The sequence below is a fragment of the Trichomycterus rosablanca genome, chromosome 14 (assembly GCF_030014385.1).
Source record: "Trichomycterus rosablanca isolate fTriRos1 chromosome 14, fTriRos1.hap1, whole genome shotgun sequence".
In the NCBI taxonomy this organism is placed as follows: domain Eukaryota; kingdom Metazoa; phylum Chordata; class Actinopteri; order Siluriformes; family Trichomycteridae; genus Trichomycterus; species Trichomycterus rosablanca.
The window spans coordinates 30,744,863-30,760,301 of NC_086001.1; the positions used below are offsets into that span (position 1 = coordinate 30,744,863).

General features: G+C 38.4%; 4 non-coding genes across 4 annotated transcripts; 2 read left to right on the forward strand and 2 right to left on the reverse strand.

The window, feature by feature from the left end:
- Positions 1–3,913: 3,913 nt before the first annotated feature.
- Positions 3,914–3,972, forward strand: LOC134327194 (U7 small nuclear RNA). The gene has a single exon (XR_010014700.1). It is a non-coding gene; the product is annotated as a U7 small nuclear RNA (small nuclear RNA).
- Positions 3,973–4,389: 417 nt separating this feature from the next.
- On the forward strand, positions 4,390–4,448 carry LOC134327195 (U7 small nuclear RNA). Its single transcript, XR_010014701.1, has one exon. It is a non-coding gene; the product is annotated as a U7 small nuclear RNA (small nuclear RNA).
- A 6,366-nt stretch (positions 4,449–10,814) lies between these two features.
- On the reverse strand, positions 10,815–10,886 carry trnat-cgu (transfer RNA threonine (anticodon CGU)). Its single transcript has one exon. It is a non-coding gene; the product is annotated as a tRNA-Thr (tRNA).
- Positions 10,887–11,025: 139 nt separating this feature from the next.
- Positions 11,026–11,097, reverse strand: trnaa-ugc (transfer RNA alanine (anticodon UGC)). Its single transcript has one exon. It is a non-coding gene; the product is annotated as a tRNA-Ala (tRNA).
- Between the last annotated feature and the right edge of the window lie 4,342 nt (positions 11,098–15,439).

A 15,439-nucleotide genomic window follows, 5' to 3' on the forward strand; every position in this document is an offset into this window, starting at 1 on the left:
TTTTATTTAACCACGTTTATACATGCGTTCAGTGATACATCTAGGAAAGCCAATCATTTTTAAATAACCATCTGCGACCTTAACATTACGACAACACAAAATGTATTCGGTTATTTTTCAGTTTTGTGCTTTCTTAGCAGTTCAGCTGCAAGGTCGTGTCTAATAAAGTTCATTACTGAGTGAATATGTTGAGCATTTATTACGTTATCTTGTACTTAGCTGTTTGTGTACGTCAAACAATGTTGTTGCTTTTCCCTTGTCAGTTCAGTTCTAATGATTTTTCCTTATTCCATGTTTTTGTAGCTATAGATAAGATCTGTGTGATCTATAGTTTTCTCACTGGGATTTTATCCAAAAGGGTATGATAAATCACGGAGGTAAAACCTTAGAAGATATTCCTCATAGAGGGTTAGAATAGTATTTACTACATGCCTGAGATACATGTAAACATACTACATGTTTAATATATGGCTGAGATACAGATCAATGGATCTATTGAGATGTGCTACCTATAGTTTATAATAATATATAGATTTATCGAGATGTGCTAACCCCTATGCAAATTAGGCGATGGCGTCATTTAGCGACTTCTAGCATCTTTTAGGACAGCCAATAGCTACTTTCCTTACTGAGGAGTTGGCAACACTGACAGTGACCCACAGTATCCTCAGTGCAGGAGTATCAGCCAATCACACAAATACCTCAGAAACAACCGGGAAAGTAAAAACACAAGTTTAGTAATTAGTGCAAAATGAAGAAACTGTAAACATGAAACATGAGGAACACCGGGGCCAAAATACAGAAAAGGTTCAGAGCTTTTACTTCATCAGATAGTTTATCAGTTAAACATAAAGCGTAAAACCATGAACACTATTTATAAATAAATAAATTTCTTTAGTCGCCAACTTGAGATTTTTGTTTACATATGCCTGAAATTTGACGACCTAACCTAAACAGTTTTAAGCTTTTAATTATTTATTTATTTAGAAAGCCTGAACGACGGTCCTCTATAAGAAGCAGCTTGTTTACAGCGTCTCTCGTTTACGGCCACACCACCCTGAGAACACCTGTTCTCGGAAGCTACACTTTAAAAAGTAATGTGTCATTTTTTCTACACAACTACTGTGTCCTGTGGTCTGTAACATGTTTTGTGTCATTTCTGGCCACTTCTTACACAGACGCGTGTAAAGTAACTCCAATAGTTAGTCTACACATTTATGTGTAGAACTGTGAGAAAATACATTGCGTAAAAATATATATTTTTTCAATTTTACTTACATTTGTTGGATACAATTTTTTATTTCTGACTAGAAACATAGATTATTTCACATGGAAGATTAAAAATAAATTAATAAATAAAAAATATGCGTTAATCACATTTCTCCTATCATGTATATCTGTGTTTCATGGTTGATTTCCTCTTTTTGGACCATGCAAGGAAAGGAGCAGGAGCAGTATGTTTTATTGATGTTTATTTAGTTCATGTTTATCAGTGTTTTGTTGTGTGTTTTATGAAGTCAAGCAAAGCTATAAAAAGTAGGTTTTAACCCTGTGACCTGTTTTAACTTACAATAGACTCACAATTGACTCAGTTAGGTAAAAAAAGGAGGCACTGAATTACATTAATATAAACCTAAGTTTGCTTTTCTGTTCCTATTCAGTAATAAATGTTATGTTAAACCTGACTAGTCGTTCTTTTTATTGGTATTATTTATCGTTAGCTAACTGGCTAACCGTTAAATGACTGTGGATGAGGTTACCATAGCAACCCTCTGTGTGTTGAGTTTTCTCAGGGTAATTTACTTAACTGAACTATTGGGACTGTGTGCTTACAGTGATTGAGTAACATTATTTCAGTTAAATCTCATTATGAGAAGTGGATTTTAATCATTTTAACATTTTTCTTTAGCTCAGTTTAGCTCAGTTCGTTTTACTGAATCAATTATTTTAAATCATCCGTTTCAACGAATCGAAAAACTGAATCGATTGATTCATTAGGATTTAAGAGGACCTAATGCAGTCGGTTCGGAGGTTCAGAATCAGTTCGGAAGAATCGGTTCTATAAGTCGAATCGTTAGGAACATTGCTTATTGTTATTAGCGTTAATGCTGGTAGTGGTGGATATATTTAGGGTAAAGCACAACTCTTCCAAAATACATCATCTGATTTACTTTATTCTGGTAAAGGAAACATTTGAGCTTGTATACATTTACATGTATTTAAACATTTGTAATATTGTACACTTTATTTTACCCATTTTCTTGATTACACATAATCAACACACATTGTGTAAGAACAACACATTGTGTGTGTTAAGTATCCTAACACGGTGGGTGTGCAAAAACAGGATGACACATTTACTGTGTTTAAATCAACACAGTATGTGTCGTCCCTGAGCACACTCTTCACATGTTGAAATTCCACACAGTGTGTGTCGTTTTTAACACATTTAACACAGAGTGTAGGTAATGTGTGTGTGTGTTATGTGTGTTAGGTGCAGTGGTGTATAAAGTACCTGAAGGCCATACTTGAGTAAAAGTACAAGCATCTTACCAGAAATTTACTTTGATAGAAGTAAAAGTCACCTTTTAAAATATTACTTAAGTAAAAGTCTAAAAGTATCTGGTGTTTAATGTACTTAAGTATCAAAAGTAATTTGATATTAAATGTACTTAAGTATTAAAAGTAAAAGTAAATGCTGTTAGTATAAACTGAATCGGTCATTTAGAAAAATATAAGATTGTTCTTTTAAGCCTGTAAACCAACTTAACAAGCTTTTTTCTTCCTTCCATCTGAACATGATCTGTGCCAATTCATGATTATAATCAGCTGTTCACATCACCTATTTGAAATCACGTCATTATTTAGTTGTTTTTAACCTTATTAGGAGGACTAAATTGCCCTGTTCCAACTTTTTTTAGAATGTGTTGTAGCTTAAAATGCATGTATGTGTATGTTAAGAATGAAGTTGACCAGACAATACATGAAATATTTTGGGTTCATAAAAGATGGAATAAGAGTCGATGTAAGTGTAAAAAACACTGCATCTATTTTATTTGCATTTTCTATACTGTTCCATTTTTTTTTTTTGATTTGGGTAGTAAATTCAAGTTATAGATACTGTATATACTGTATATCCCAATAACCTAAAAAAACTGAATTTTGGCAGAATTAATTTAAAAGCAAAACTCAAGCAAGTTTAACTAAACGTGTGGCACTTTTAACCCTTTAATGATCTGTTCAACCATTAGTATAATGTAAATAGCTGGGTAAAATAAGCTGTATTTAAATAATCTTTTTTTGGCTGTATCTACTCCCTGATTGGCGTGTGTTAAATGTAAAAAACATTGGTATTCTTACTTTAAGAAAACACCATTTCTAAATTATGTGTCAACTTGAAGCAGCAGCTGAAAAATCATCCATAAAATTTTGAAAGTTGAGTTCTTGTTGAGAGCATTAAAGAGTTAAGAATTACTGGTACGTTTGTAAGGGATATGTTCAATCTGATGCAAATAGAAACCATAGCCTTGAACTTTTATTTAAGTTTTCATTTTTCAGGTACTCAAGTATAAGGAAACTAGTTTGTGTGATGTATCTTCTATTGTATTTGTGGTATAACACAATATTACAGAGTCCTTCAACAAACAATCCAAATTGTATTATTTCTTACTCTTAACACTAAAGTAAACGTTTAAGAGATATCTGTTAATTTCCTATATTATCCAGCACCTTTCTTCAACGAACAAGAGACTGTAAATAAGGCTTATACTTCTTTATCCTCCAAATTATTCAGCAATTAAAAAACAATTTGCATAGACCACGCCCATAACTTCATTCAGCTTTTCCACATGTTCACCATCTGTGAGAAAACCTTGCAAAACAATCCCTACTTTAACAGTTCTATCACACAGGTAGGAAATTTGTCTCTTTTAGTATTTGTCTAGAAGGGTCCTGAAGTTATTAGGACCCCACCATTACCTGTATAAAGAAAGACTATTAATTATTTAAATAAGATTTTTTAATATTTAGTCATACTATTTAAACTCTCACTGTCCAGAAACCCATATATCCTATTGTTTGGCCCAATGGTTAAAGAGTCCTTTAGCAAGATAATCTGGCCAAACAAGCCACATTTTATTTAACCCTTTCTCTTAACACTAAAGTAAACTTTTAAGAAATATCTGATAGTGTCCTATGTTATCCAGCACCTTTCTTCAACAAATAAGAGACTGTAAATAAGGCTAATGCTTCTTCATGGTCCAAATTATTCAGCAAATAAACAATTTGCATAAGCCACACCCACAACTTCATTCAGCTGTTCCACATGTTCACCATCTGTGAGAAAACCTTGCAGAACAATCCCTACTTTAACAGTTCTACCACACAACTAGGAAATTTGTCTCTTTTAGTATTTGTCTAGAAGGGTCCTGAAGTTATTAGGACCCCACCATTACTTGTATAAAGAAAGACTCAATACAATTTTGTCATAAGGGCTTTTAAACCTTTGGTCTAAGAATCATGTTTATAAGGGATATGCTCAATCTGGTGTAAATAGAATCCATAGCCTGGAACTTTCATTTAAGTTTTCATTTATAAGGAAGCTAGTTTGTTCAACACATCTTCAATTGTATTTATGGTACAGCACAATATTACTGAGTCCTTCAACAAACAATCCAAATTGTATTATTCCTTACTCTTAACACTAAAGTAAATGTAGAATGACTACAGTTACGCTTTTTTGCGCAAGGGACTCTAGCCTCTCGATCCCCCGCTCCCCTGAGCCACTTAGTACCCATTATCATGGTAATGACCCACAGCCTGTCTACACACAAACACCTCACACACATCATCCCCCTCTGCCCTAATTTTACAGACAGGCCTGAGTTACAGGTCTGTGAGAGCCAGAGATCTTGCTTGTTTGTGGGTGACCAAATACTTATTTTCCACCATAATTTACAAATAAATTCTTTAAAAATTCCTACAATGTGATTTCCTTTTTTTTCTTCTTCTCATTTTGTCTCTCATAGTTGTAGTGTACCTATGATGAAAATTACAAACCTCTCTCATCTTTCTAAGTAGGAGAACCTGCACAATCAGTGGCTGAATAAATACTTTTTGACCCCACTGTATATGGCCAAGGGGATACCAGGGACATCATGTGCAGCGTAGATATTTATTTATACGCACACCTTTATGGCTCAAACAATGTGTGCATTGCTTTGCTGTTTAATACATGGTACTGGAATGCACCATACGGCAATTGATTTCACAACATACAGAGGTAGAAGTTCCTGCTGGTAATGTCCTGCTAACAGATAACAGACTGATATATCAGATGTCTTGTAATGCTGATGTATTCGCAAATCAGAGCTGTTTTGAGCTTATATTAGGTGGCATACAAACGTGTAAACAGGTATGGCATTTCTGTGCAATACATATGCAGCAGGCCTAATATTGTTAAAAAAATAAATTTTTGGACTAAACTCATAAAAGATTTGTAATATTTAAATCTGTGAATAAAATGCATGAATGCAAAAAGGTGATAATGCCAACTGGTCTGGTTTACCATTGATGCAGGGGCACATATTGGGACTTTAGAGACAATAGAGTGCAGAAATATAGGGTGTGTGCTGTGTGTGACTGTTAAGCTGCTAAAATTTGGTATCAAGCAAGAACAGAGAAAAATTCTACTTAGAAAAAATGCACTAATTAGTGTCCTTGGTTTCTCAATTTCATATAGAAATTAATAAAGAAATTTTGTAGTTAGTCCGAGATCTCTAACAAGTGTGACAGGAAATGTTATACTTTAATAGTTATTTGCATTAAACTCATAAGTTATTTGCTTTTTTAGTTTATTGCTTTCTTAGATCAATAGACCACTGAAGTCGTGTGTCATTCTGTAGTCCTCGTTATGCCCATATTTGGAGACCTGGGTCTAAGCGCGATTTCCAATGGGAAAAATTAACAGGGTTTTCAAAAAATCAACTCTAACGCATCCTGTGCTAAATAAACATGTTCAGAACCCTTTACGTTTTGTCCTGTGTACATTTTTCTCCTGTACATCACAAGTTCAAGATCACAAATTCAAAGTTCAGAGTTTGGTCAGACCATAACAAGGCTTAGTTTCCCACCACCTTTGTGGCACATGTAATCTAGCCATATTGAGACTTTCCTGCCTGTAGTGGAATTACTTAGGAAAAGGTATCTCACAGGTTTGCTGGGATAAACGTTGGGGGTGGGTTGAATAGTGTGTTATCTGCTAGCATTTGCATGACAAAAGAGGACTGATAGCACTCTAATGGTTGTGTAGAAGGAGGGGTTTGTCCTCAGAATCTCAGATTTTCAGTCAAGCTAGTGTTAAAGACATGCATGTTCCTCAGCACCATGAATATTTCCTCTGTTAGTGTAATACAGAAGTTATCTGAGGAAATATTTTTTATGAGTTTTTAAAAATGATGGGACACATCATGTCTGCACTGAATTAATTACAAACTAATCAGAATCAGAATCAGAATCAGATTTATTGGCCAGGTATGTGGATACACACAAGGAATTTGTTTCCGGCTGATGGTATATCTCTAGTAATGGTACGATACAGTGTACAAGCAACGTATACATTAAACATTAAACACAAAATCACAAAATTATCCAAACTATAAGATTATATACACACAATATACAGATATGTAATTTAGCAGCATCTGAAATATTTACAAAACAGTAAAGTGCACAACATGTAGGATGAGTACTACAGTGTAGTCAGTTTGGCAGCAGATGAATATTTTTACGCTTACGTGTTATGTATTATTAGTCATTTATTTATTTAGGAGGGAGATGGCCTGTGGGAAGAAACTGCTTTTAAATCTGGTGGTTTTAATGTGGATGGATCTATAGCGCCTGCCGGAGGGGAGGGGTTGAATGAAGTAATGTCCAGGGTGTGAGGAGTCAGTGATAATTTTCTCTGCCCGTTTCTTGGTTCTTGAAGTATACAAGTCCTGGATAGAGGGCAGAGGAGCACCAATGATTTTTTCAGCTGACTTCACCTGTCGCTGCAGTCTGTTCCTTTGTTGTGTTGTGGCTGCACCAAACCAGACTGTGATGGAAGTGCACAGAACTGATTCGATGGCCGCAGTGTAGAATTGTCTTAGCAGCTCCTGTGGCAGTCCCAGCTTTCGCATTTTCCGCAGAAAGAACATTCTCTGTTGGGTTTTCTTGATGGTGGAGTTGATGTTATACTCTCACTTCAGGTCCTGGGAAATGATAGTGCCCAAAAACTTGAACTTGAACTCCACAGTTGAAACAGGACTGCCTAAGATTGTGAGTGGGAGCCGTGCTGGTGAGTGTTTTCTGAAGTCCACTGTCATCTCTACAGTCTTGAGCGTGTTAAGCTCCAGGTTGTTCATACTGCACCAGTGCACCAGCTGGTCGACCTCTCGCCGGTAAGCAGATTCATCTCCGTCGCGAATCAGACCAATGATTGTAGTATCATCTGCAAACTTCAAGAGTTTCACAGATGGGTCACTGGAGATGCAGTCATTGGTGTAGAGTGAAAAGAGCAGTGGTGAGATAACACATCCCTGAGGAGTACCAGTACTGACTGTTCGAGTGTGAGAAGTGACTTCTCCTAGCTTCACCTGCTGTGTTCTGCCTGTCAGGAAGCTGGTAATCCATTGACACATGGCAGGGGGCACAGTGAGCTGAGAGAGTTTGTAGGAGAGAATTCCAGGGTTGACAGTGTTGAAAGCCGAGCTGAAGTCCACAAACAGGATCCTTACATAAGTCCCTGGGCAGTCGAGGTGTTTCAGAACGTAGTGAAGGCCCATGTTGATTGCATCATCCACTGACCTGTTAGCCCTATATGCAAACTGCAGTGGGTCCAGTAGGTGTCCAGTGGTTTCCTTCAGATGGGCTAGCACCAATCGTTCAAATGACTTCATGACTACTGATGTCAATGCTACCGGTCTGTAGTCATTCAGTCCAGTTATGGAGGGTTTCTTGGGGATCGGGATGATGGTGGAGCGTTTGAAACAGGAGGGAACAACAGACAGTTCCAGGGATCTGTTGAAGATACGTGTAAAAATTGGAGCCAGTTGGTCAGCGCAGGCTTTGAGACAGGAGGGAGAGATGTTGTCCGGGCCTGACGATTTCCTGGTCTTTTGTCTCCGGAAGAGCTGGCTGACATCTTTCACACCTATCTCAAGTGTAGCCTCGGTGACTGCTGGGGAAGGTGGTGGTGGTGTTAGAGATGAAATAACAGATGCAGATGAGGTGGGTAGATTGATGGGTGTGAAGTGGTCACTTTCAAACCTACAAAAGTAGTCGTTGAGGTCGTCTGCAAGGTCTTTATTTGCATCTATGGGTGGGGGAGGTTTCCTGTAACTTGTGATTTCTCCAAGGCCTCTCCACACTGTAGCAGGGTCGTTGGCTGAAAAACGTTTTTTCAGCTTTTCAGTGTAGTTTCTTTTAGCCATACTGATCTCCCTGGTTAGTGTGTTTCTTGCCTTGTTGTACAGGGCCCTATCTCCACTCCTGTAGGCGTCCGCCTTGACCCGACGCAGTTGTTTGAGTTTGGGTGTAAACCATGGTTTGTTGTTGCTGTATGTGCAGAAGGTTTTAGTTTGCACACACACCTCTTCACAGAAACTGATGTAAGATGTTACAGTGTCCGTCAGTTCATCCAGGTTTGCAGCTGCAGTTTCAAAAACAGACCAATCCGTGTGTTCAAAACAGTCCTGTAGTTCTAGTTTAGCCTCTCTGGTCCATTTCTTTACTGTTTTAACTACAGGCTTAGACGTTTTAAGTTTTTGCCTGTAATTTGGAATTAAGTAAATTAGACAGTGATCAGAGTTTCCCAGAGGTGCACGTGGAACAGGGCGGTATGCATCCTTAATGATGGTGTAGCAGTGGTCCAGTGTGTTGTTATCCCTGGTGGGACAGTTAATATGCTGTTTATATTTTGGCAGTTCGTGGTTTAGTTTTGCTTTGTTGAAATCCCCCAGAATTATTAACAGTGAGTCCGGATATTTTTGTTCTAATCCCGTTATCTGATCCGCTAGAGTTTGCAGGGCGTCATGCACGTTGGCTTGAGGTGGAATGTAAACACCAGCCAGGATGAATGAAGAGAACTCGCGCGGAGAGTAGAAAGGCTTACAATGAATGAAAAAAGACTCCAAATTTGGACTGCAGTATTTACTTAATTCTGTGACATCAGTACACCAACCTCCATTAATGTAAAAGCAGATTCCTCCACCTTTCGCTTTCCCAGTGAGCTCCGTTACGCGATCCGCGCGATGTATATGAAAGCCCGGCAGTTGCAGTGCGCTGTCCGGTACGGAATCACTCAGCCAGGTTTCAGTGAAGCAAAGTGCTGCGGAGCGTGTAAAGTTTTTGTTTATCCCGTTAAGTAGAAGCATCTCGTCCATTTTGTTAGGCAGAGAGCGGAGGTTCGCGAGATGAATCGATGGGAGCGTGGTGCGAAATCCCCGCTGTCGGAGCTTCACATCTCTGCCGGCGCGCGTCCCTCTCCTGCGTCTCCTCCGTGTTCCCAAAAGAGCCGCTGCTCCACCAACAAGGATCTCCAAAAAACTCACAGAATCAGTAAAAATGGGTGAAAAACCATATGAAGTGAACCGTCTTAAGTTCAGCAGTTCGTCTCTGGTGTAACTGATCGGGTTTGGGTTACAAAAAACACAAACAATAGACAAAAACAAGGAAAGTACTAGAGAGCACTGTGCCGAGGCTGCCACTCGCGGCGCCATCGTATGTGATGGCGCGTAATGTAGTGAAACGTTTTATTTGTGGTTCGAATGTAATCGGTAGCTAGATATCTGAACAATGTTAATGCTAATAATAATAATAATAAAAACAATGGTGCTGTGGCTTTACTTTGTTAATCATTCCTAACTTACATCAGTGTGTTAGACGGGGAGATTCTGAAATGACGATTATTCTGTATCTTTGAGTGAACGATGCGCTTTTACAAAACGTTTGCATCTGCGCATTAATGTGTTTAACCGCTGATGTAATTTACAAGTGCAGATTCGCCAAACCTGCTGCAGTCTGTCACACATCTCACATTATTTAGCTAAAAAATTCTTGTCGTTTCATTCTGTAATAACGAGTAACGAATTCGCATACAGCAAATGTATCGGAGTAAAAGTACCCAATTTCTTTAGGAAATGTAGTGGAGTAAAAGTGAAAGTTGCCGAATTTTTTTATACTCCAGTAAAGTACAGTAACGAAGTATTATTACTTCGTTACTATACACCACTGTAAACCTCCAACGGGTACGAGAGTCTTTGCAAAAAGAGAAGCAGAACCAGGAGCAGGAATCTCTAGCCTCTGTCAAGTGAGGGATTGCAGATTTAACAGCACACTTGCATAGTCTTCTGTGGTAGCGGTTAAGAACTGGCTCTCTCAACCGGTTGGCTCCAAAAGACATTAAACACTCGGTTAACAAGCTCCATCATGTCATGCAAGCCAATAGAAAGTCCAATCCAAAATTCATCTAACTCCTGTACCTTTGCTCAGTCAGCTGGGTAAAGTTTAAAACGGGCTTGTGATTGAGTCTGACTAAGTACCTGGATATTTCAAGTGATTGTGACACTCTGGAGCTCATACAGGCACGGCATGAAGTACCTCTAAGGTGCCATCCCTATGTAGAGGAAATGTGCTGGTGTGGAAGCACAGCATTAATGTGGTAAATAAGACCTGCAAGGGAAAATAGGAAATAAGTTGTATTTCTTAAATTAGCCTAGAGGGAATGTGAACTAGAGCATATTGGTCATGTTTTAAAATGAGAGCATGCACGTTAAAGGCACGAACGGGGATTGAACCCATGATCTTCGGTTTACGAGACCGACGCCTTACCACTTGGCCATCGCGCCGCTCTAGGTCTCTGAGCACATTCTTAAAGTTCAAGAGTAACAAGCAGAACGCCAGCTTGATAGTGATCATTCTTAAAGCCATATAGCCTTTAGAAGCACACTAGAAGCTTTTTTCTAGCAAAGTGAAACATCAAGCTACTGGAGATGCAGGGTATTGAACCCTGGGCCTCATACATGCAAAGCATGCGCTCTACCACTGAGCTACATCCCCCAGAACAGGCACCAATGCAACAGGTACAGGACTCTTTGCAAAAACAAAAAGAGACCCATGACCAGGTATCTTTAGCCTCTAGCAGGCAGGGGATTGAAAATTTAAAGGCACACTTGCAGAGTAATCTGTGGTAGCTGTTAAGAATTGGCTCTGCAAGCCAGTTGGCTCCAAAACACATTAAACACTCAGTTAACAAGCTGCACCGTGTCAATAAAGCAAATGGAAAGGCTGGCCAAAAGTGACCAAACCCCTGGCCCTTTTGCCCAATTAGTTAGGTAAATATTTAAACAGACAAGGGTGAAAGCAGGTTAAAAACTATGTAGAGAAACAGATGGACTACAGGCAGTAATTGTAGAACTACAAAGTGCTTCTATATGGGAAGTTTTTCAGAATGAACTCAAGTTCATATGCGTGTGGCAGGCGAGCAAATACTTTTGGCAATATAGTGTATAATTGGGGGACAGTTTAGTTATGTTTAGTTAGTTTAGTTCAAGGTGCTTGCAGGCCATGTAAAAAAAAAAAATAGAGGAAATGTTGTAATCTGTTCCACATTGTTTTCGCAGAGAAATCTTGTAAAAATAGCCAAAGGCAAAAACGTATTGTTTTTGAACATGTATTGTTCTTAAAACATGTATTGTTCTTAAAACATGTATTGTTTTTAAAACATGTATTGTTCTTAAAACATGTATTGTTTTTGAACATGTATTGTTCTTAAAACATGTATTGTTCTTAAAACGTATTGTTTTTAAAACATGTATTGTTCTTAAAAGGTCTGTCTCTAGACTTTTGCAAAAAAACATAATTTGCACTTATGGGCAATGAGAGGAGAAAACTTGCTTGTTGCATGTTGGAAGTGTTTTGTAACATTTGTTTAAATAAATGTTATTTGTGAACAGAAGTTGTAAGTTGATTCATTGTAAAGTTTAAAGAAACTGGGAAAACTTTTATTAGTCAACATGAAGTCTAGAAATGACAAACATAAGCACTGTTAACGTTAGACAATAAGTTATATGAATATAGCTGAAGTTGTATTGACTTGAAAGTGTGTGTTAAAATAGTGAGGAATTGTATGTTTATTTAACTAGATAGCTCATTTTCTAAAATAGATAAAATAAACATAGTAAGTTATTTTCACATAGTACATTAAGTTGAAACAATCAATAATCATTAGTTAAGCAACTTTTTTAACTTAACTTCTTGAGTTGTTACAACGGTTTTCTTCAAGTTGAGTTTACTCAGCTTTTTAAGGCAACTTTCGTTTCTGAGTTTAACCAACTTAAAATGTTTTACAGTGTATGTAACTTTACTAAAGCTTGTATTTAAATGAAAGGTTTGCATTGCTGTCTTCAGGATTTCCTCTTTAGTGATATTTAATGTTAACAGCTTTGTGATTTGTGAGATAATTAAAATAAGAGAAATGTTTATTTTGTACTTTGGTTTTATATTATTTGTGCAAACATTTGTTTTATGCAACTTTAAACCTGTAATAAAAGATGAGAATTGTTAAATGTGTCTTTATTTGCTATAAGCTAAAGTTTTTAACAGGGACAAAAATGACAGTTTGTGTAGCAGGGCTGGACACGCCTCACTATTGAAGTGGAAGGTAAATTCACACTCCTGCAAGAATGGAAATAGTAAGTAAGTACAATGTTTTCATAAATCTATAAAACTACTTCCACTGACCAAAGTACACAGAGCTCACACTTGTCAGAGACAACGTTTGAAGCCCAGGTTAATAGGACCTGCTAGTTAGTGAAGGTGTTTGTTTGTTAGTCCAAAAGTGGGTGTGGCCCTTACAGGGATCGAACCCACAACCTTGGTGTTATTAGCACCACGCACTAACCAACTGAGCTAACCGGCCTGTATACGAAGGTTAGGGCATATACCCACATACCCGATTCTACACTGACAGCCCTTCAGTTACGGAGCTGCCACACAGAAACGATGGAGAGCTTTACTGTTGTTGAGCAGAACAGATCTTCGTGTGAGATGACTGAGGTTCATGTATTTTTCTTTTAAGAATAAATAAAAGCTGATGCTTTTAACCTCATACTTTCCTAATACTTTTATTCTACACGGTCTAAATTTCTTTTCACTAAATTCACTAAATTACACAGCAGTTCTCTTTTTTATTGACAAAATTGACAAAATTTTATTGACAAAATTGATTGTAAGCATTTATAAAGGTCATGCCACGTTCATTAGGTGAAATGAAGCCAGAATTAAAGATGGCAGAAGAACAGGGTGGTATTCTTACTTTCAGTGATTAAATTACTCAGGTTAGAAAGTCCTGATACACAGCACATGCTCACCTGACTCTCAGCCATGCTACCTTTAATCATTAAAGTGGGTGTGGCCAGTACGGGTATCGAACCCGCGACCTTGGCGTTATTAGCACTACACTCTAACCAACTGAGCTAAGCAGCCACTTCATCTATTTTCTTTAGATCTTTTTACATAATTCTACACTAACTCCATTCAACCAGCTGCATGGCAGCACAAAAACCATTTGTAACCCGTAACTAGTTTCATGTTATTTTAATGATCCGAGATCTCAGTCCTGCTTCAGACATCACTGTCTAGTCATTTCTTATGTTCAGACTTTCTTAATACACATCTAAGAGTTTTTGTAGGTTCTTATATGTTTGTCCTATAAAAACTACACTATATTGCCAAAAGTATACGCTCGTCTGCCTTCACACGCAAAAGAAATTGAGTGAGGTCCCATTTAATTTAATATGATGTCGGCCCATCCTTTGCAGCTATAACAGCTTGAACTCTTCTGGGAAGGTTTAGGAGTGTGTTTATGGGAATTTTTGACCATTCTTTCAGAAGCGCATTTGTGAGGTCAGACACTGATGTTGGACGAGAAGGCCTGGCTTGCAGTCTCCACTCTAATTCATCCCAAAGGTGTTCTATCAGGTTGAGGCCGGTTAAGTTCTTTCACACCAAACTCGCTCATCCATGTCCTTATGGACCTTGCTTTTTGCACTGGTGTGCAGTCATGTTGAAACAGGAAGGGGTCATCCCCAAACTGTTCCCACAAAGTTAGGAACATGAAATTGTCCAAAATCTTCTGGTATGCTAAAGCATTAAGAATTCCTGGAACTAAGGGGCTGAGCTCAACTCCTGAAAAACACCCCCACACCATAATCCCCCCTCCACCAAACTTTACACTCGGCACAATGCAGTCAGACAAGTACCGTTCTCCTGGCAACCGCCAAACCCAGACTCGTTCATCGTATTGCCAGACGGAGAAGCGTGATTCATCACTCCAGAGAACACATCTCCACTGCTTTAGAGTCCAGTGGTGGTGTGCTATACACCACTGCATCTGATGCTTTGCATTGCGCTTGGTGCTGTAAGACTTGGATGCAGTTGCTCGGCCATGGAAACCCATTCCATGAAGCTCTACACACTGTTCTTGAGTTAATCTGAAGGCCACTTGAAGTTTGGAGGTCTGTAGTGATTGACTGAGTGTTTGCACTATGCTCCTCAGCATCCGCTGACCCGCTCTGTCATTTTACGTGGCCTAACACTTCATGGCTGAGTTGCTGTTGTTCCGCTTCCACTTTGTTATAACAGCACTGACAGTCGACTGTGGAATATTTAGTAGTGAGGAAATTTCACGACTGGACTTGTTGCACAGATGGCATCACGGTACCACACTGGAATTCACTGAGCTCCTGAGAGCGACCTGTTCTTTCACTTATGTTTGTAGAAGCAGTCTGCATGCCGAGGTGCTTGGTTTTATACCTCTGTGGCCATGGAACTGATTGGAACACCAGAATTCAATAATCTGGATGGGTGAGTGAATACTTTTGGTAATATAGTGTATTTTGTAACTGGACCTCTTTAAGAGACATGAGTTCATTACGTTTTAGGGTAACGATCTCAGGCTGCTCTGAGTGAGCTGACAGTAGGTCTGTATCTTCACTGCTGAGTTCATTGTTCTGTAACATGTCGGGAAACGTTGTGCCTTCTTTCACGTCATATTGCTGACTTCATACACAAAATGATGAAGAAAAAATCTGCTATTGTGAAAATAAACATCCATCCACCTTCATATATTCAGTGAGTTTATTTATTTATTATTTAATGTTATAAGATTTTGAGGCCTGTTGATCCTGGTCATCCATGTTCTACACTTCTCATACAGCTGTGTGGATCAACAAGGGCGGCACCTCAGTGGAGTTCCTCTAACCAGTCACACACAGATACCCAAAATGCATTGTTCTGGTAAAAAGAGAAAGAGAGAGAGAGAGAGAGAGGATGGGTTAGAGAGAAACATCTGCAACAATCATTGAAATGTGAAATTGAGATGTAACAAGTCCTGATTGGA